The sequence below is a fragment of the Somniosus microcephalus genome, unplaced genomic scaffold (genome assembly GCF_052327205.1).
Source record: "Somniosus microcephalus isolate GS21.2 unplaced genomic scaffold, FLI_Smic_1.0 unresolved_chr2, whole genome shotgun sequence".
Taxonomy (NCBI): Eukaryota; Metazoa; Chordata; class Chondrichthyes; order Squaliformes; family Somniosidae; genus Somniosus; species Somniosus microcephalus.
In genome coordinates this window covers 43,409,981-43,433,200 of record NW_028225180.1, presented here as the reverse complement: position 1 = coordinate 43,433,200, position 23,220 = coordinate 43,409,981, and the positions used below count along the sequence as shown (strand labels likewise).

The 23,220-nt window shown below is 44.2% G+C and overlaps 2 pseudogenes; both read left to right on the top strand.

The window, feature by feature from the left end:
- The first annotated feature begins 12,035 nt into the window (after window positions 1–12,035).
- On the top strand, window positions 12,036–13,326 carry LOC147092581 (uncharacterized; annotated as a pseudogene).
- An 8,015-nt stretch (window positions 13,327–21,341) lies between these two features.
- Window positions 21,342–22,632, top strand: LOC147092580 (uncharacterized; annotated as a pseudogene).
- The last annotated feature ends 588 nt before the right edge of the window (window positions 22,633–23,220 follow it).

Genomic DNA, 23,220 nt, shown 5'->3' with positions numbered 1-23,220 from the left:
AAAGTACTTGATCTCGCTCATACTGGGATAGTGTAACATGAAAATACCTGAGCTCTCTCATACTGGGATAGAATAGCATGAAAACACCTGAGCTTGCGCATACTGGAATTGTCTAACATGAAATGTCCTGAGCTCGCTCATACTGCGATAGTGTAAAAGGGAATGGCCAGAGCCCGCTCATAATGGCATAGTGTAATATGAAAAGAACTGAGCTCGCTCATATTGTGATAGTGCATCGTGATAATACCTGATCTCGCTCATGCTTGGATAATAGAACATGAAAAGCCCTGAGCTCACTCATACTGGGTTAGTTTAATATAAAAAGACCTGAGCCAACTTATACTGGGATAGATTAATATGAGGATCCTGAACTCGCTCATACTGGGATAGTAAATATGAAACGACCTGAGATCGCTCATACTGGGATAGCGAATCGGGAAAAAACCTGAGCTAGCTCATACTGGGATAGTAAACATGAAGCGACCTGAGCTCGATCATACAGGGATAGTGTCATATGAAAAGACCTGAGCTCGCTCATACTGGGATATTACATCATCAAAAGACCTGAGCTCGCTCATACTGGGTTAGTATAACATGAATAGTCCTGAGCTCGCCATACTGCGATAGTACATCATGAAAAAACCTGAGCTCGCTCATTCTGGGATAGTGTAAAGTGAGAAGACTTGAGCTCGCTCATACTGGGAGAGTATCACATGAGAAGTCCTGAGCTCGGACATACTGCAATAGTGTAAAATGAGAAGAGCTGTGCTCGCTCACACTGGGAGAGTATATCATGAAAATAACTGAGCTCGCTCATACTGGGATAGTGCATCATGAAAAGGCCTGAGCTCACTCATACTGGGATAGTGCATCATGAAAAGACCTGAGCTCACTCATACTGGGATAGTATATCATGAAAAGACTTGAGCTCACTCATTATGGGATAGAATAACATGAGTAGACCTGAGTTCTCTCATACTGTTGTGTACATCATGAAAAGACCTGAGCTCGCTTATTCTGGGATAGTGTAAAATGAGAAGAGCTGTGCTCGCTCATACTGGGAGAGTATAACATGAGAATTCCTGAGCTCGGGCATACTGGGATAGTGTAAAATGAGAAGAGCTGTGCTCGCTCATACTGGGATAGTACATCATGAAAATACCTGAGCTCGCTCATACTGGCAATGTGCATCATGAAAAGGCCTGAGCTCACTCACACTGGGACAGTATAACATGACAATACCTGATCTCGCTCATACTCTTTTAGTACATCATGAAAGCACCTGAGCTCGCTCATACTGTGATAGTATAACATGAAATGACATGTGCTCGCTCATACTGGAACAGTGTAAAGTGAAAATACCTCAGCTCCCTCACACTGCTATAGTGTAATAGGAAAAGACCTGAGCTCGCTCATACTGGGATAGTGTAATATGAAAATCCTGAGCTCGCTCATACTGGGGTTGTAAACCATGATACGACCTGAGCTAACTCGTACTGGGATAGTGTGTTTTGATAATACCTGATCTCGCTCATACTGGGGTAGTGTAGTGTGAAAACACCTGAGCTCGCTCAAACTGGGATAGTGTAATGTGAAAAGACCTGAGCTCTCTCATACTGGGAAAGTGTAATATGAAACAAAGTCAGCTCATTCATACTGGGAGAGTATAGAATGAGAAGCCCTCAGCTCGCTCATACTGGGGGAGAGCATCGTGAAAAGACCTGGGCTCACTCAGACTGGGATAGTGTAATATGAAAATCCTGAGCTCGCTCATACTGGGATTGTAAACCATGATACGACCTGAGCTAACTCGTACTGGGATAGTGCATTTTGATACTACCTGATCTCGCTCATACTGGGATAGTGTAGTGTGAAAACACCTGAGCTCGCTCAAACTGGGATAGTGTAATGTGAAAAGACCTGAGCTCTCTCATACTGGGAAAGTGTAATATGAAACAAAGTCAACTCATTCATAGTGGGAGAGTATAGAATGAAAAGCCCTCAGCTCGCTCATACTGGGAGAGAGCATTGTGAAAAGACATGAGCTCACTCGCACTGGGATAGTATAACATGAAAAGACCTGAGCTCGCTCATTCTGGGATAGTAAAACATGAAAAGAACTGAGCTCACTCATACTGGTATAGTATAACATGAAGGGACATGAGCTCGCTAATACTGGGAGAGAGCATCTTAAAAACACCTGAGCTCACTCATACTGGGATAGTGTAACATCAAAAGAGCTGATCTCGCTCATACTGGGATCGTACATCATGAAAGGGCCTGAGCTCTCTCATACTGGGATAGTGTAACATGAAAAGACCTGAGCTCACTCATACTGGTATAGTATAACATGAAAAGTCCTGAGCTCGCTCAAAATGGGATTGTACATCACGAAAAGACCTGAGCTCGCTCATTCTGGGATACAATAACATGAAAAGTCCTGAGCTCGCTCATACTGGGATAGTATAATATGAAAAGAACTGAGCCCACTCATACTGGTATAGTATAACATGAAGGGACATGAGCTCGCTACTACTGGGAGATTGAAGCTTTAAAAGACCTGAGCTCACTCATACTGGGATAGTGTAACATCAAAAGAGCTGATCTCGCTCATATTGGGATAGTATAACATGAAAGATTGAGCTCGCTCCTACTGGGATAGTGTAATATGAAAGACCTGAGCTTGCTCATACAGGGAAAGTGTAATATTAAATGACCTGTGCTCGCTCATATTGCGAGACTGTAATATGAAAAGGCCTGTGCTCGCTCACTCTGGGACAGTGTAATATGGAAAGACCTGCACTCGCTCATATTGGGATGGTGTAACATGAGTAGTCCTGAGCTCACTCATACTGGGATGGTGTAATATGATTAGAACTATACTCATTCCTACTGGGATAGTGTCACAAGAATTACCCTGAGCTCGATCAAACTGCGATAGTGGAATATGAAATGAACTGAGCTCATTCATACAGGGTTAATATATCATGAAAAGACCTGAGCTCACTCATACTGGGATAGTGTAACATGCAAAGTCCTGAGCTCACTCACACTGGGATAGTGTAACATGAAAAGTCCTGAACTCACGCATACTGGGACAGTGTAATATGAATAGACCTGAGCTCGCTCATACATGGATTGTGTAATATGAAAAGACCTGAGCTCGCTCATACTGGGATAGTGTAATATGAAAATACCTGAGGTCGCTCATATTGGGATAGTGTAATAGGTAAATACCTGAGATCGCTCATACTGGGACAGTCTAACGTGAAAAGACCTAAGCTCACACATACTGGGATAGTGGAATATGACATGAACCGAGCTCTGTCATACTGGGACAGTGTGACATTAAAAGAGCTGATCACGCTCATACTGGGATAGTGTGATATGAATAGACCTGAACTCACTCATACTGGGATCGTGTAACATGTAAAGAATTGAGCTCGCTCATACTGGGATAGTGTAATTTGAAAATACTTAAGCTCGCTCATACTGGGAAAGTGTAATATGAAAAGACCCGAGATCGCTCATATTGGATAGTCTAATATGTAATGACCTGAGTTCAATTATACTGGGATAGTGTATCATGAAAATATCTGAGCTCGCTCAAACTGGGATAGTGCACCAAGAAAAGATCTGATCTCACTCATACTGGGGTAGTGTATCATGAATAGACCAGAGATCGCAGATATTGGGATAGGCTTATATGAAAGACCTGAACTCGCTCATACTGGGATAGTGAATATGGAAGGACCTGAGCTGACTCATTCTGGGATAGTGTAATATGAAAAGACCTGAGCTCGCTCATCATGGGATAGTGTAATATGAAACGGCCTGAGATCGCTCATCCTGGGATAGTGAAACAAGGAATGACCTGAGTTGGATCATACTGGGATAGTTGAATATGAAATGACCTTCACTCGCTCATACTGGGATAGTGTAATATGAAATGACTTCCGCTCGTTCATACTGGGATAGTGTAACATGAAAAGACCTGAGCTCTTTGATGCTGTGATAGTGTAACATGGAAAGCTTTAAGCTCTCTCAAAACTGCGATTGTGTAATACTAATAGACCTGAGCTTGTTCGTACTGGGATAATGTCTCATGAAAAGCCCTGAGCTCGCTCATACTGGGATAGTATAATATAGAAATGAAATGAGCTTGCTCATACTGGGATAGGGTAAAATGAAGAGACGTGAGTTCACTCATACGGCGATAGTGTAATATGAAAAGACCAGAGCTCGCTTATACTGAGATAGTTTATTATGGAAAGACCTGAGCTCGCTCAATCTGGGATAGTGTATTATGAAAAAACCTTAGCTCACTCATACTGAGATAGTATAACACGAAAAGACCTGAGCTCACTCAAACTGGGATCGTGCATTATGAAAATACTTGATCTCGCTCATACTGGGATAGTGTAACACGAAAATACCTGAGCTCTCTCATACTGGGATAGAATAACATGAAAACACCTGAGCTTGCGCATACTGGAATTGTCTAACATGAAATGTCCTGAGCTCGCTCATACTGCGATAGTGTAAAAGGGAAAGGCCAGAGCCCGCTCATAATGGCATAGTGTAATATGAAAAGAACTGAGCTCGCTCATATTGTGATAGTGCATCGTGATAATACCTGATCTCGCTCATGCTTGGATAATGGAACATGAAAAGCCCTGGGCTCACTCATACTGGGTTAGTTTAATATAAAAAGACCTGAGCCAACTTATACTGGGATAGATTAATGTGAGGATCCTGAACTCGCTCATACTGGGATAGTAAATATGAAACGACCTGAGATCGCTCATACTGGGATAGCGAATCGGGAAAAAACCTGAGCTAGCTCCTACTGGGATAGTAAACATGAAGCGACCTGAGCTCGATCATACAGGGATAGTGTAATATGAAAAGACCTGAGCTCGCTCATACTGGGATAGTACATCATCAAAAGACCTGAGCTCGCTCATACTGGGTTAGTATAACATGAATAGTCCTGAGCTCGCCATACTGCGATAGTACATCATGAAAAAACCTGAGCTCGCTCATTCTGGGATAGTGTAAAATGAGAAGACTTGAGCTCGCTCATACTGGGAGAGTATCACATGAGAAGTCCTGAGCTCGGACATACTGGAATAGTGCAAAATGAGAAGAGCTGTGCTCGCTCACACTGGGAGAGTATATCATGAAAATAACTGAGCTCGCTCATACTGGGATAGTGCATCATGAAAAGGCCTGAGCTCACTCATACTGGGATAGTATATCATGAAAAGACTTGAGCTCACTCATTATGGGATAGAATAACATGAATAGACCTGAGTTCGCTCATACTGTTGTGTACATCATGAAAAGACCTGAGCTCGCTTATTCTGGGGTAGTGTAAAATAAGAAGACCTGTGCTCGCTCATACTGGGAGAGTATAACATGAGAAGTCCTGAGCTCGGGCATACTGGGATAGTGCAAAAGGAGAAGAGCTGTGCTCGCTCATACTGGGATAGTACATCATGAAAATACCTGAGCTCGCTCATACTGGCAATGTGCATCATGAACAGGCCTGAGCTCACTCACACTGGGACAGTATAACATGACAATACCTGATCTCGCTCATACTCTTTTAGTACATCATGAAAGCACCTGAGCTCGCTCATACTGTGATAGTATAACATGAAATGACATGTGCTCGCTCATACTGGAACAGTGTAAAGTGAAAATACCTCAGCTCCCTCACACTGCTATAGTGTAATATGAAAATCCTGAGCTCGCTCATACTGTGGTTGTAAACCATGATACGACCTGAGCTAACTCGTACTGGGATAGTGTGTTTTGATAATACCTGATCTCGCTCACACTGGGATACAGTAGTGTGAAAACACCTGAGCTCGCTCAAACTGAGATAGTGTAATGTGAAAAGACCTGAGCTCTCTCATACTGGGAAAGTGTAATATGAAACAAAGTCAGCTCATTCATACTGGGAGAGTATAGAATGAGAAGCCCTCAGCTCGCTCATACTGGGAGAGAGCATCGTGAAAAGACCTGAGCTCACTCAGACTTGGATAGTGTAATATGAAAATCCTGAGCTGGCTCATACTGGGATTGTAAACCATGATACGACCTGAGCTAACTCGTACTGGGATAGTGCATTTTGATACTACCTGATCTCGCTCATACTGGGATAGTGTAGTGTGAAAACACCTGAGCTCGCTCAAACTGGGATAGTGTAATGTGAAAAGACCTGAGCTCTCTCATACTGGGAAAGTGTAATATGAAACAAAGTCAACTCATTCATACTGGGAGAGTATAGAATGAAAAGCCATCAGCTCGCTCATACTGGGAGAGAGCATTGTGAAAAGACATGAGCTCACTCACACTGGGATAGTATAACATGAAAAGACCTGAGCTCGCTCATTCTGGGATAGTATAACATGAAAATAACTGAGCTCACTCATACTGGTATAGTATAACATGAAGGGACATGAGCTCGCTACTACTGGGAGAGTGCATCTTAAAAACACCTGAGCTCACTCATACTGGGATAGTGTAACATCAAAATAGCTGATCTCGCTCATACTGGGATCGTACATCATGAAAGGACCTGAGCTCTCTCATACTGGGATAGTGTAACATGAAAAGACCTGAGCTTGCTCATACAGGGATGGTGTAATATTAAATGACCTGTGCTCGCTCATATTGCGAGAGTGTAAAATGAAAGGGCCTGCGCTCGCTCACTCTGGGACAGTGTAATATGGAAATGCCTGCACTCGCTCATACTGGGATAGTGTAACATGAGTAGTCCTGAGCTCACTCATACGGGGATGGTGTAATATGATAAGACCTATACTCATTCCTACTGGGATAGTGTCACATGAATTACCCTGAGCTCGGTCAAACTGGGATAGTGGAATGTGCAAATTCCTGAGCTCACTCATACTGGGATAGTGTAACATGCAAAGTCCTGAGCTCACTCATGCTGGGATAGTGTAACATGAAAAGTCCTGAACTCACTCATACTGGGATAGTGTATCATGATTAACTCGGAGCTCGCACAAACTGGGATAGTATAATAGGAAAAGACCTGAGCTCGCTGATACTGGAATATTGGAATATGAAAATACCTGAGCTCGCTCATACTGGGATAGTGTAATACGAAAATACCTGAGGTCGCTCACACTGGGACATTGTAACGGGAAATGACCTGAGCTCACTCATACTATGATAGTGGAATATGACATGAACTGAGCTCGCTCAGACTGGGATAGTGTAATATGAAAATATCTGAGCTCGCTCATACTGGGAAAGTGTAATATGAAAAGTCCTGAGATGGCTCATACTTAGATAGTCTAATATGAAATGACCTGAGTCCAATTATAAGGGGATAGTGTATCATGAAAATACCTGAGCTCGCTCATACTGGGATAGTGCTCCAAGAAAAGATCTGAGCTCACTCATACTGGGGTAGTGTATCATGAATAGACCAGAGATCACAGATATTGGGATAGGCTTATATGAAAGACCTGAACTCGCTCATATTGGGATAGTGACTATGGAAGGACCTGAGCTGTCTCATACTGGGATAGAGTAATATGAAAAGACCTGAGCTCGCTCATCATGGGATAGTGTAATATGCAACGGCCTGAGATCACTCATCCTGGGATAGTGAAACATGAAATGACCTGTGTTGGAACATACGGGGATAGTTGATTATGAAATGACCTTCACTCGCTCATACTGGGATAGTGTAATATGAAATGACTTTAGCTCGTTCATACTGGGATAGTGTAACATGAAAAAACCTGAGCTCTTTGATGCTGTGATAGTGTAACATGGAAAGATTTAAGCTCTCTCAAAACTGTGATAGTGTAATACTAATAGAACTGAGCTCGTTTGTACTGGGATAATGTATCATGAAAAGCCCTGAGCTCGCTCATACTGGGATAGTATAATAAGAAATGGAATGACATTGCTCATACTGGGATAGGGTAAAATGAAGAGACGTGAGCTCACTCATACTGCAATAGTGTAATATGAAAACACCTGAGCTCGCTTATACTGAGATAATTTATTATGGGAAGACCTGAGCTCGCTCAATCTTGGATAGGATATTATGAACAAACCTTAGTTCACTCATACTTAGATAGTATAACACTAAAAGACCTGAGCTCACTCATACTGGGATCGTGCATCATGAAAATGCCTGATCTCGCTCATACTGGGATAGTCTAACATGAAAATACCTGAGCTCGTTCATACTGGGACAGTATAACATGAAAACACCTGAGCTCGCGCATACTGGAATTGTCTAACATGAAAAGTCCTGAGCTCGCTCATACTGTGATAGTGTAAAAGGGAAAGGCCAGAGCTCGCTCATAATGGGATAGTGTAATATGAAAAGAACTGAGCTCGCTCATACTGTGATAGTGCATCGTGATAATACCTGATCTCGCTCATGCGGCGATAACATAACCTGAAAAGCCCTGAGCTCTCTCATACTGGGTTAGTTTGATATAAAAAGACCTGAGCCAACTTATATTGGGATAGAATAATATGAAGATCCTGAACTCGCTCATACTGGGATAGTAAATATGAAACGACCTGAGTTCGCTCATACTGGGATAGTGCATCGGGAAAAAGCCTGAGCTAGCTCATACTGGGATAGTAAACATGAAACGACCTGAGTTCGATCATACTGAGATAGTGTAATATGAAAAGACCTGAGCTCGCTCATACTGGGATAGTACATCATCAAAAGACCTGAGCTCGCTCATACTGGGTTAGTATAACATGAATAGACCTGAGCTCGCCATACTGCGATAGTACATCATGAAAAAACCTGAGCTCGCTCATTCTGGGATTGTGTAAAATGAGAAGACTTGTGCTCGCTCATACTGGGAGAGTGTAACATGAAAAGTCCTGAGCTCGGACATACAGGAATAGTGTAAAATGAGAAGAGCTGTGCTCGCTCACACTGGGAGAGTATATCATGAAAAGACCTGAGCTCGCTCAATCTGTGATAGTCCATCATGAAAAAACCTGAGCTCGCTCATTCTGGGATAGTGTAAAATGAGAAGAGCTGTGCTCGCTCATACTGGGATAGTGCATCATGAAAAGACCTGAGCTCGCTCATACTGGCAATGTGCATCATGAAAAGGCCTGAGCTCACTCATACTGGGATAGTATAATATGAAAGCACCTGAGCTCGCTCATACTGTGATACTATAACATGAAAAGACATGTGCTCGCTCATACTGGAACAGTGTAAAGTGAAAGTTCTCAGCTCGCTCACACTGCTATAGTGTAATAGGAAAAGACCTGAGCTCGCTCATACTGGAATAGTGCATCGTGAAAAGACCTGAGCTCACTCAGACTGGGATAGTGTAATATGAAAATCCTGAGCTCGCTCATACTGGGATGGTGTAATATGAAGAGAGATCTGTGCTCGCTCATACTGGAACAGTGTAATATGAAAATCCTCAGCTCGCCTATACTTGGATAGTGCAACAAGAAATGTCCTGATCTCACTCGTACTGGGATAGTATAAAATGATAATAACTATGCTCGCTCATAATGCTATTTTATAATACAAAAAGGGCGGAGCTCGCTCCTACTGTGAAAGTGTGTTATGAAAAGACCTGAGCTCGCTCATACTGGGATATTTTAACATGAAACGAGCCAGAGCCCGCTCATACAGGGATAGAGTAATATGAAAATACCTGAGCTCGCTCATGCAGGCACAGTGTAATATGCAACGACCTGAGCTTGCTCATACCGGGAGAGTGCAATATTAAAAGAACTGAGCTTAATCATACTGGGATACTGAAACATGAAATGTCCTGAGCTCGCTCATACTGGGATAGTTCATCATGATAATAACTGATCTCGCTCAAACTGTGATAGTGTAACATGAATGACCTGAGCTCGCTCATACTGGGATAATATAACACGAAAGTTCCTCAGCTCGCTCATACTGGGAGAATGTAACATGAAAAAACTGAACGCGCTCCTACTGGGCTAGTGTAATATGAATTGACCTGAGCTCGCTCATACTGTGATAGTGTAATCTGGAAAGACCTCAGCTCACTCATACTGGGATTGTGGAATGATGGAAGTCCTGAGATCACTCATTCTGGGACAGTGTAACATGGAAAGACCCGAGCTCGCTCCTACTGGGATAGTGTAACATTAAAACAACTGAACTCACTCATACTGGTTGGTATAATATGAAAGACCTGAGCTCGTTAACATGGGATAGTGTAATATGAAAAGTCCTGAGCTCGCTCATATTTGGAAAGTGGAATATTATAAGACCTGAGGTCACTGATACTGGGTTCGTGTATCATGAAAAGAACTGAGCTCGCTCATACTGGGCTAGTGTATCATGAAAGACCTGAGCTCACTCATACTGGGATAGTATAACATGAAGGGCCCTGAGCTCGCTACTACAGGGAGAGTGCATCATGAAAAGACCTGAGCTCACTCATACTGAGATAGTGTAACATGAAAAGACCTGAGCTCACACATACTGGGTTGGTGTAACATCAAAAGAGCTGGTCTCGCTCATACTGGGATGGTGTAACATGAAAGGACCTGAGATCTCTCATACTGGGATAGTGTAACATGAAAAGAGCTGATCTCGCTCATACTGGGATCGTACAACATGAAAGGACCTGAGCTCTCTCATACTGGGATAGTGTAACATGAAAAGACCTGAGCTCGCTCATACTGAGATAGTGTAACATGAAAAGACCTGAGCTCATTCATACTAGGATAGTATAACATGAAAGGCCTGAGCTCGCTCCTACAGGGATAGTGTAATATGAAAAGACCAGAGCTTGCTCATACATTGATAGTGTAATATTCAATGACCTGTGCTCGCTCATATTGTGAGAGTATGATATGAAAAGGCCTGCGCTCGCTCACTCTGGGGCAGTGTAATATGGAATGACCTGCACTCGCTCATACTGGGATAGTGTAACATGAGTTGTCCTGAACTCACTCATACTGGGATGGTGTAATATGATAAGACCTGAGCTCATTCCTACTGGGAGAGTGTCACACGAAATACCATGAGCTCACTCATACTGGGATAGTGTAACATGCAAAGTCCTGAGCTCACTCATACTGGGATAATGTAACATGCAAAGTCCTGAGGTCACTCATACTGGGATAGTGTATCATGATTAAGTCGGAGCTAGCCCAAACTGGAATAGCAAAATATGAAAAGACCTGAGCTCGCTCATACTGGAACAGTGGAATATGAAAATACCTGAGCTCGCTCATACTGGGATAGTGTACTATGAATAGACCTGAGCTCGCTCATACTGGGATAGTGTAATATGAAAATACCAGAGCTCACACGTACTGCGATGGTGTAATATGAAAGGACCTGAGCTCGCTCATACTGGGATAGTGTCGCATGAAACGACCTGAGCTCACTCATACTGGGATGGTGTAATATGAAGAGAGATCTGTGCTCACTCATACTGTGATAGTGTAATATGAAAAGACCTCAGCTCGCCTATACTGGGATAGTGCAATAAGAAATGTCCTGAGCTCACTCATACTAGGATAGTATAAATGATAAGAACTGTGCTCGCTTATAATGCTATTTTGTAATACGTAAACGGCGGAGCTCACTCGCACTATGACACTGTGTTATGAAAAGACCTGAGCTCGCTCATACTGGGATATTTTAAGATGAAACGAGCCAGAGCCAGCTCATGCTGGGATAGTGTAATATGAAAATACCTGAGATCGCTCATGCAGGGATAGTGTAATATGAAACGACCTGAGCTCGCTCATACCGGGGTAGTGTAATATTAAAAGACATGAGCTGAATCATACTGTGATAGTGAAACATGAAATATCCTGAGCTCGCTCGTAGGGATAGTGCATCGGAAAATAACTGATCTCGATCAAACTGTGATAGTGTAACATGAATGACCTGAGCTCGCTCATACTGGGATAATATAACATGAAAGGTTCTGAGCTCGCTCATACTCCCCCGGTACCACGTTTGAAACCATAGGGAAATCCATCGTCAACTTGTCCGACCACACCCTTCAACCAGACGAAATTGAAGTTCTCAGCCGAGGGCTCAATTTCTGCCCCACCACCAAAATGGACCCCATCGGTCTCGCGGCAGACACAGAGGAATTCATCAGGAGAATGAGGCTCCGGGAATTCTTCCACAAATCCCAAGATGTCAGCAGTGAACCCAATGAGACAATCAATGATCCAGAACAGCAGACAGTGGGATCCGCAGTGCAGCAACCGAAGAAGAAAGAGTCAAATTGGACCCCTCAGGAGGGTTGCTGCCCTAAACTTGACATGTATGCTCAAGCTGTCAGGAGATGCATCAACACCAGATTCATCAGCCGCACTCACAAGACAGTCCAGAATGTCACCCGAGCACAACGCATCACCATCCATGCTCTCAAGGCCAACCGCAACATCGCCATCAAACCAGCAGACAAAGGAATCGCCATCGTCATACAGAACAGAACGGACTATTGCAAAGAAATATACCGACAACTGGACAACCAGGAAGACTACAGATAGTTACCCGCAGATCCGACCAAAGAACACACCCACCAACTCAACAGACTGATCAAGACCTTCGATCCAGACCTTCAAAGCATCCTACATGCTCTCATCACACGTACTCCCCGCGTGGGAGACTTCTACTGCCTCCCAAAGATACACAAAGCCAACACACCCGGACGTACTATCGCATCAGGCAACGGAACCCTGTGTGAGAATCTCTCTGGATATTTCGATGGCATTCTGAAACCCATCGCACAGGCAACCCACAGCTTCTGTCGCAACACTGCAGACTTCTTACAGAAACTCAGCAACCACGGAGCAGTTGAACCAGGAACACTCCTCGCCACAATGGACGTCTCGGCACTCTACACCAGTATCCCCCACGATGACGGCATCGCTGCGACAGCCTCAGTACTCAACACCAACAGCAGCCAATCTCCAGACGCCATCCTACAAGTCATCCGCTTCATCCTTGACCACAATGTCTTCACCTTCGACAACCAGTTCTTTATCCAAACACACGGAACAGCCATGGGGACCAAATTCGCATCCCAATACGCAAACATCTTCATGCACAAGTTCGAGCAAAACTTCTTAGCTGCACAGGTTCTCCAACCAACGCTATACACCAGATACATCGACGACATTTTCTTCCTATGGACCCACGGCGAAGAATCACTGAAAAGACTACACGATAACATCAACAAGCTCCATCCCACCATCAAACTCACCATGGACTACTCCTCAGAATCGGTTTCATTCTTGGACACACGAATCTCCATCAAAGACGGACACCTCAGCACTTCACTCTACCACAAGCCCACAGACAACCTCACGATGCTTCACTTCTCCAGTTTCCACCCTAACCACGTTAAAGAAGCCATCCCCTATGGACAAGCCCTGCGCATACACAGGATCTGCTCAGACGAGGAGGAACGCGATGGACACCTACAGACACTGAAAGACGCCCTTGTAAGAACGGGATATGACGCTCGACTCGTCGATCGACAGTTCCGACGCGCCACAGCGAAAAATCGCATCGACCTCCTCAGAGGACAAACACGGGACACAACCAATAGAGTACCCTTCGTCATCCAGTACTTCGCCGGAGTGGAGAAACTACGCCATGTTCTACGCAGACTTCAACATGTCATCGATGATGACGAACACCTCGCTAAGACCATCTGCATGCCCGCACTACTCGCTTTCAAACAGCCGCCTAACCTCAAACAGACCATCGTTCACAGCAAATGACCCAGCTTTCAGGAGAACAGCGACCACGACACCACACAACCCTGCCACAACAACCTCTGCAAGATATGCCAGATCATCAACACAGATAACATGATCACACGTGAGGACATCACCCACCAGGTACATGGTACATACTCATGTGACTCAGCCAACGTTGTCTACCTCATACATTGCAGGAAAGGATGCCCCGCAGCATGGTACATCAGCGAGACCATGCAACTACTGCGACAATGGATGAACGGACACCGCGCAACAATCACCAGGCACGAGTGTTCCTGCCCAGTCGGGAAACACTTCAGCAGTCAAGGACATTCTTCCTCCGATCTTCGGGTAAGCATTCTCCAAGGCGGCCTTCGAGACGCACGACAACGCAAAATCGTCGAGCAGAAACTGATAGCCAAGATCCGCAGCCATGAGGACCGACTCAACCGAGATCTTGGGTACATATCACGCTACATGTAACCCCACCTGACGCAGGGTCAACCAGACTCGAGTCGACATTGGCTTGTTCTCTCTACACAGATGCGGCCGGATATGCTGTGATTTCCAGGAAAAAAATGTTTTTTTTCTGTTTTTCATACAGACACCAGCATCTGCAATATTTGATCCCTTGTGACCCCACCTCATTGTTCTTTGATGTAATGTTTTCCTGACTGACCTGTTTGGACACCATTCACACCTTTGATTGATGTGATTATCTCTCTGCCGTGGTGTGATAAATGGCAGTTGGAAAGATTACCTGTAAACATCTGACATTATTCTCTGACTATATAAGCTGTGTCTTTATGAATTTCTCCACTTCACCTGACGAAGGAGCAGCGCTGCGAAAGCTTGTGGTTTCAAATAAAGCTGTTGGACTATAACCTGGTGTTGTGTGACTTCTTACATACTGGGATAATGTAATATTAAAGAACTGAATGCGCTCCTACTGGGATAGTGTAATATGAATTGACCTGAGCCCGCTCATACTTGGAAAATGTAATGTGGAAAGACCCCAGCTCGCTCATACTGGAATAGTGGAATGATGGAAGAGCTGAGCTCACTCATACTGGGATAGTGTATCAAAAAAGACCTGAGCTCGTTCATACTGGGATAGTGTCACATGCAAGGACATGACCTCCGTCAAACTGCGACAGTGTAACACGGAAAGACGCGAGCTCGCTCATACTGGGATAGTGTAACATTAAAAGAACTGAACTCACTCATAGTGGTTGGTATAATATGAAAGACATGTGCTCGTTAATATGGGATAGTGTAATATGAAAAGTTCTGCGCTCACTCATATTTGGCTAGTGGAATATTAAAAGACCTCAGCTCACTGATACTGGGTTAGTGTATCATGAAAAGACCTGAGCTCACTCATACTGGGATAGTATAACATGAAGGGACCTGAGCTCGCTACTACTGGGAGATTGCATTCTGAAAAGACCTGAGCTCACTCATACTGGGATAGTGTAAAATTCAAAGTCCTGAGCTCACTCATACTGCGATAGTGTATCATGATTAACTTGGAGCTCGCCCAAACTGGGATAGCATAATATGAAAAGACCTGAGCTTGCTCATGCTGGAATAGAGGAATATGAAAGTACCTGAGCTCACTCATACTGGGAGAGGGTAATATGAATAGACTTAAGCTCGCTCATACTGGGATAGTGTAATATGAAAATACCAGAGCTCACACATACTGTGATGGTGTAATATGAAAGGACCTGAGCTCGCTCATACTGGGATAGTGTCGCATGAAAAGACCTGAGCAAACTCATAATGGGATGGTGTAATATGAAGAGAGATCTGTGCTCGCTCATACTGGGATAGTGTAATATGAAAAGACCTGAGCTCACCTATACTGGGATAGAGCAATAAGAAATGTCCTGAGCTCACTCATACTGGGATAGTATAAAATGATAAGAACTATGCTCGCTCATAGTGCTATTTTGTAATACGAAAACGACGGAGCTCACCCCTATTGTGACAGCGTATTATGAAAAGACCTGAGCTCGCTCATACTGGGATATTTTAACATGAAACGAGCCAGAGCCCGCTCATACTGGGATAGTGTAATATGAAAATACCTGAGCTCGCTCATGAAGGGATAGTGTAATATGAAATGACCTGAGCTCGCTCATACCAGGATAGTGTAATATTAGAAGACCTGAGCTTAATCATACTGGGATAGTGAAACATGAAATGTCCTGAGCTCGCTCATACTGGGATAGTGCATCGTGAAAATAATTGATCTCGCTCAAACAGTGATAGTGTAACATGAATGACGTGAGCTCGCTCATACTGGGATAATATAACATGAAAGGTCCTGAGTTCGCTCATACTGGGATATTGTAATATGAAATAATTGAACACGCTCCTACTGGGATAGTGTAATATGAATTGATCTGAGCTCGCTCATACTGCGATAGTGTAATGTGGAAATACCTCAGCTCGCTCATACTGGGTTAGTGGAATGATGAAAGACCTGAGCTCACTCATACTGGGACAGTGTATAAAAAATATCTGAGCTCTCTCATACTCGGTTAGTGTCACATGCAAAGACCTGAGCTCACTCAAACTGGGACAGTGTAACATGGAAGACCCGAGGTCGCTCATACTGGGATAGTATAACATTAAAAGAACTGAACTTACTCATACTGGTTGGTATAATATGAAAGACCTGAGCTTGTTAATATGGGATAGTGTAATATGAAAAGTCCTGAGCTCGCTCATATTTGGATAGTGGAATATTAAAAGACCTGAACTCACTGATCCTGGGTTCGTGTATCATGAAAAGACCTGAGCTCGCTCATACTGGGTTAGCTTATCATGAAAAGACCTGAGCACACTCATACTGGGATAGTATAACATGAAGGAACCTGAGCTCGCTACTACTGGGAGAGTGCATCATGAAAAGACCTGAGCTCACTCATACTGGGAGAGTGCATCATGAAAAGACCTGAGCTCGCTCATACTGGGATTGTACAACATGAAAGGACCTGAGCTCGCTCATACTGGGATAGTGTAACATGAAAGAACTGAGCTCACTCATACTAGGATAGTATAACATGAAAGACCTGAGCTCGCTCCTACAGGGATAGTGTAATATGAAAAGACCAGAGCTTGCTCTTACAGTGATAGTGTAATATTAAATGACCTGTGCTCGCTCATATTGCGAGAGTGTAACATGAAAAGGCCTGCGCTCGCTCACTCTGGGACAGTGTAATATGGAATGACCTGCACGCGCTCATACGGGGAAAGTGTAACTTCAGTCGTCCTGAGCTCACTCATACTGGGATGGTGTAATATGATAAGACCTGAGCGCATTCCTACTGGGAGAGTGTCGCATGAAATAACCTGAGGTTGATCATACTGGGATAGTAGAATATGAAAAGACCTGAGCTCATTCATACAGGGCTAATGCATCATGAAATGACCTGAGCTCACTCATACTGGAATAGTGTAACATGCAAAGTCCTGAGGTCACACATACTGGGATACTGTAACATGAAAAGCACTGAGCTCACTCATACTGGGATAGTGTATCATGATTAAGTCGGAGCGAGCCCAAACTGGGATCGTATAATGTGAAAATACATGAGCTCGCTAATATTGGAATAGTGGAATATGAAAATACCTGTGCTCGCTCATACTGGGATAGTGCCATATGCATAGACCTGAGCTCGCTCATACTGGGATAGTGTCGCATGAAAAGATCTGATCTCGCTCATATTCGGATAGTACATCATGAAAGCACCTGAGCTCGCTCATACTGTGATAGTATAACATGAAACGACGTGTGCTCGCTCATACTGGAACAGTGCAAAGTGAAAATAGCTCCGCTCGCTCACACTGCGATAGTGTAACAGGAAAAGTCCTGAGCTCGCTCATACTGGGATAGTATAACATGAAACGACCTGAGCTCGCTCATACTGGGATAGTGCATCGTGAAAAGACCTGAGCTCTCTCAGACTGGGATAGTGTAATATGAACATCCTGAGCTCGCTCATACTGGGATGGTAAACCACGAAACGACCTGAGCTAACTCGTCCTGGGATAGAGCATTTTGATAACACCTGATCTCGCTCATACTCGGATAGTGTAATGTGAAAAGACCTGAGCTCGCTCAAACTGGGATAGTGTAATGTGAAAAGACCTGAGCTCACACATACTGGGATAGTGTAACATGCAAAGCCCTGAGCTCACTCATACTGGGATAGTGTGTCATGAATAACTCGGAGCTATCCCAAACTGGGATAGTATAATATGAAAATTCCTGAGCTCGCTAATACTGGAATATGAAAAAAAATGTGCTCGCTCATACTGGGATAGTGCCATATGAATAGACCTGAGCTCGCTCATACTGGGATAGTGTAATATGAAAAGACCAGAGCTCACACATACTGTGATGGTGTAATATGAAAGGACCTGAGCTCGCTCATACTGGGATATTGTCGCATGAAAAGACCTGATCTCGCTCATATTCAGATAGTACATCATGAAACCACCTGAGCTCGCTCATACAGTGATAGTATAACATGAAATGATATGTGCTCGCTCATACTGGAAAAGTGTAAAGTGAAAATACCTCAGCTCACTCACACTGCGATAGTGTAATAGGAAAAGACCTGAGCTCGCTCATACTGGGATAGTATAACATGAAACGACCTGAGCTCGCTCATGCTGGGATAGAGCATCGTGAAAAGACCTGAGCTCTCTCAGACTGGGATATCGTAATATGAACATCCTGATCTCGCTCATACTGGTATGGTAAACCATGAAACGACCTGAGCTAACTCGTCCTGTGATAGTGCATTTTGATAATACCTGATCTCGCTTATACTGGGATAGTGTAATGTGAAAAGACCTGAGACGCTCATACTGGGAAAGTGGAATATGTATAGACATGAGCTCCCTCATACTGGGATTGTGTAATATGAAACAAACTGATCTTATTCATACTGGGATAGTACAGGATGAAAAGCCCTCAGCTCGCTCATACTGGGAGAGAGCATCATGAAAACACATGAGCTCACTCATACTGGGATAGTATTACATGAAAAGACCTGAGCTCGCTCATACTGGGATAGGATAACATGAAAAGACCTGAGCTCGCTCATACTGGGATATTATAACATGAAATGAACTGAGCTCACTCATACTGGGATAGTATAACATGAAAGGAAATGAGCTCACTTATACTGGGATAGTATTACATGAAAAGACCTGAGCTTGCTCATACTGGGATAGTATAACATGAAAGTAACTGAGGTCACTCATACTGGGATAGTATAACGTGAAGGGACCTGAGCTCGCAACTACTGGGAGAGTGCTTCATGAAAAGACCTGAGCTCACTCATACTGGTATAGTGTAACATGAAAAGAGCAGATAGCGCTCATACTGGGATCGTACATCATGAAAGGACCTGAGCTCTCTCATACTGGGATAGTGTAACATGAAAAGACCTGAGCTCACTCATACTAGGATAGTATAACATGAAAGACCTGAGCTCGCTCCAACTGGGATAGTGTAATATGAAAAGAAATGAGCTTGCTCATACAGGGATAGTGTAATATTAAATGACCTGTGCTCGCTCATATTGCGAGACTGTAATTTGAAAAGGCCTGCGCTCGCTCACTCTGGCACAGTGTAATATGGAAAGACCTGCACTCGCTCATACTGGGATAGTGTAACATGAGTAGTCCTGAGCTCACTCATACTCGGATGGTGTAATATGATAAGACCTGAGCTCATTCCTACTGGGACAGTGCCACATGAAATACCCTGAGCTCGATCATACTGGCATAGTGGAATATGAAAAGACCTGAGCTCATTCATATAGGGTTAATGTATCATGAAATGACCTGAGCTCACTCATACTGGGATAGTGTAACATGCAAAGTCCTGAGCTCGCACATACTGGGATAGTGTAACATGCAATGTCCTGAGCTCACACATACTGGGATAGTGTATCATGCAAAGTCTTGAGTTCACTCATACTGGGATAGTGTATCATGATTAACTCGGAGCTAGCCCAAACTGGGATAGTATAATATGAAAAGACCTGAGCTAGCTCATACTGGAATAGTTGAATATGAAAATACCTGTGCTCGCTCATACTGAGATAGTGTACTATGAATAGACCTGAGCACGCTCATACTGGGATAGTGTAATATGAAAATACCAGAGCTCACACATACTGTGATGTTGTAATATGAAAGGACCTGAGCTCGCTCATACTGGGATAGTGTCGCATGAAACATCCTGAGCTCACTCATACTGGGATGGTGTAATATGAAGAGAGATCTGTGCTCGCTCATACTGGGATAGTGTAATATGAAAAGACCAGAGCTTGCTCATACAGTGATAGTGTAATATTCAATGACCTGTGCTCGCTCATATTGTGAGAGTATGATATGAAAAGGCCTGCGCTCGCTCACTCTGGGGCAGTGTAATATGGAATGACCTGCACTCGCTCATACTGGGATAGTGTAACATGAGTTGTCCTGAACTCACTCATACTGGGATGGTGTAATATGATAAGACCTGAGCTCATTCCTACTGGGAGAGTGTCACACGAAATACCATGAGCTCACTCATACTGGGATAGTGTAACATGCAAAGTCCTGAGCTCACTCATACTCGGATAATGTAACATGCAAAGTCCTGAGGTCACTCATACTGGGATAGTGTATCATGATTAAGTCGGAGCTAGCCCAAACTGGAATAGCAAAATATGAAAAGACCTGAGCTCGCTCATACTGGAACAGTGGAATATGAAAATACCTGAGCTCGCTCATACTGGGATAGTGTACTATGAATAGACCTGAGCTCGCTCATACTGGGATAGTGTAATATGAAAATACCAGAGCTCACACGTACTGCGATGGTGTAATATGAAAGGACCTGAGCTCGCTCATACTGGGATAGTGTCGCATGAAACGACCTGAGCTCACTCATACTGGGATGGTGTAATATGAAGAGAGATCTGTGCTCACTCATACTGTGATAGTGTAATATGAAAAGACCTCAGCTCGCCTATACTGGGATAGTGCAATAAGAAATGTCCTGAGCTCACTCATACTGGGATAGTATAAATGATAAGAACTGTGCTCGCTTATAATGCTATTTTGTAATACGTAAACGGCGGAGCTCACTCGCACTATGACACTGTGTTATGAAAAGACCTGAGCTCGCTCATACTGGGATATTTTAAGATGAAACGAGCCAGAGCCAGCTCATGCTGGGATAGTGTAATATGAAAATACCTGAGATCGCTCATGCAGGGATAGTGTAATATGAAACGACCTGAGCTCGCTCATACCGGGGTAGTGTAATATTAAAAGACATGAGCTGAATCATACTGTGATAGTGAAACATGAAATATCCTGAGCTCGCTCGTAGGGATAGTGCATCGGAAAATAACTGATCTCGATCAAACTGTGATAGTGTAACATGAATGACCTGAGCTCGCTCATACTGGGATAATATAACATGAAAGGTTCTGAGCTCGCTCATACTCCCCCGGTACCACGTTTGAAACCATAGGGAAATCCATCGTCAACTTGTCCGACCACACCCTTCAACCAGACGAAATTGAAGTTCTCAGCCGAGGGCTCAATTTCTGCCCCACCACCAAAATGGACCCCATCGGTCTCGCGGCAGACACAGAGGAATTCATCAGGAGAATGAGGCTCCGGGAATTCTTCCACAAATCCCAAGATGTCAGCAGTGAACCCAATGAGACAATCAATGATCCAGAACAGCAGACAGTGGGATCCGCAGTGCAGCAACCGAAGAAGAAAGAGTCAAATTGGACCCCTCAGGAGGGTTGCTGCCCTAAACTTGACATGTATGCTCAAGCTGTCAGGAGATGCATCAACACCAGATTCATCAGCCGCACTCACAAGACAGTCCAGAATGTCACCCGAGCACAACGCATCACCATCCATGCTCTCAAGGCCAACCGCAACATCGCCATCAAACCAGCAGACAAAGGAATCGCCATCGTCATACAGAACAGAACGGACTATTGCAAAGAAATATACCGACAACTGGACAACCAGGAAGACTACAGATAGTTACCCGCAGATCCGACCAAAGAACACACCCACCAACTCAACAGACTGATCAAGACCTTCGATCCAGACCTTCAAAGCATCCTACATGCTCTCATCACACGTACTCCCCGCGTGGGAGACTTCTACTGCCTCCCAAAGATACACAAAGCCAACACACCCGGACGTACTATCGCATCAGGCAACGGAACCCTGTGTGAGAATCTCTCTGGATATTTCGATGGCATTCTGAAACCCATCGCACAGGGAACCCACAGCTTCTGTCGCAACACTGCAGACTTCTTACAGAAACTCAGCAACCACGGACCAGTTGAACCAGGAACACTCCTCGCCACAATGGACGTCTCGGCACTCTACACCAGTATCCCCCACGATGACGGCATCGCTGCGACAGCCTCAGTACTCAACACCAACAGCAGCCAATCTCCAGACGCCATCCTACAAGTCATCCGCTTCATCCTTGACCACAATGTCTTCACCTTCGACAACCAGTTCTTTATCCAAACACACGGAACAGCCATGGGGACCAAATTCGCATCCCAATACGCAAACATCTTCATGCACAAGTTCGAGCAAAACTTCTTAGCTGCACAGGTTCTCCAACCAACGCTATACACCAGATACATCGACGACATTTTCTTCCTATGGACCCACGGCGAAGAATCACTGAAAAGACTACACGATAACATCAACAAGCTCCATCCCACCATCAAACTCACCATGGACTACTCCTCAGAATCGGTTTCATTCTTGGACACACGAATCTCCATCAAAGACGGACACCTCAGCACTTCACTCTACCACAAGCCCACAGACAACCTCACGATGCTTCACTTCTCCAGTTTCCACCCTAACCACGTTAAAGAAGCCATCCCCTATGGACAAGCCCTGCGCATACACAGGATCTGCTCAGACGAGGAGGAACGCGATGGACACCTACAGACACTGAAAGACGCCCTTGTAAGAACGGGATATGACGCTCGACTCGTCGATCGACAGTTCCGACGCGGCACAGCGAAAAATCGCATCGACCTCCTCAGAGGACAAACACGGGACACAACCAATAGAGTACCCTTCGTCATCCAGTACTTCGCCGGAGTGGAGAAACTACGCCATGTTCTACGCAGACTTCAACATGTCATCGATGATGACGAACACCTCGCTAAGACCATCTGCATGCCCGCACTACTCGCTTTCAAACAGCCGCCTAACCTCAAACAGACCATCGTTCACAGCAAATGACCCAGCTTTCAGGAGAACAGCGACCACGACACCACACAACCCTGCCACAACAACCTCTGCAAGATATGCCAGATCATCAACACAGATAACATGATCACACGTGAGGACATCACCCACCAGGTA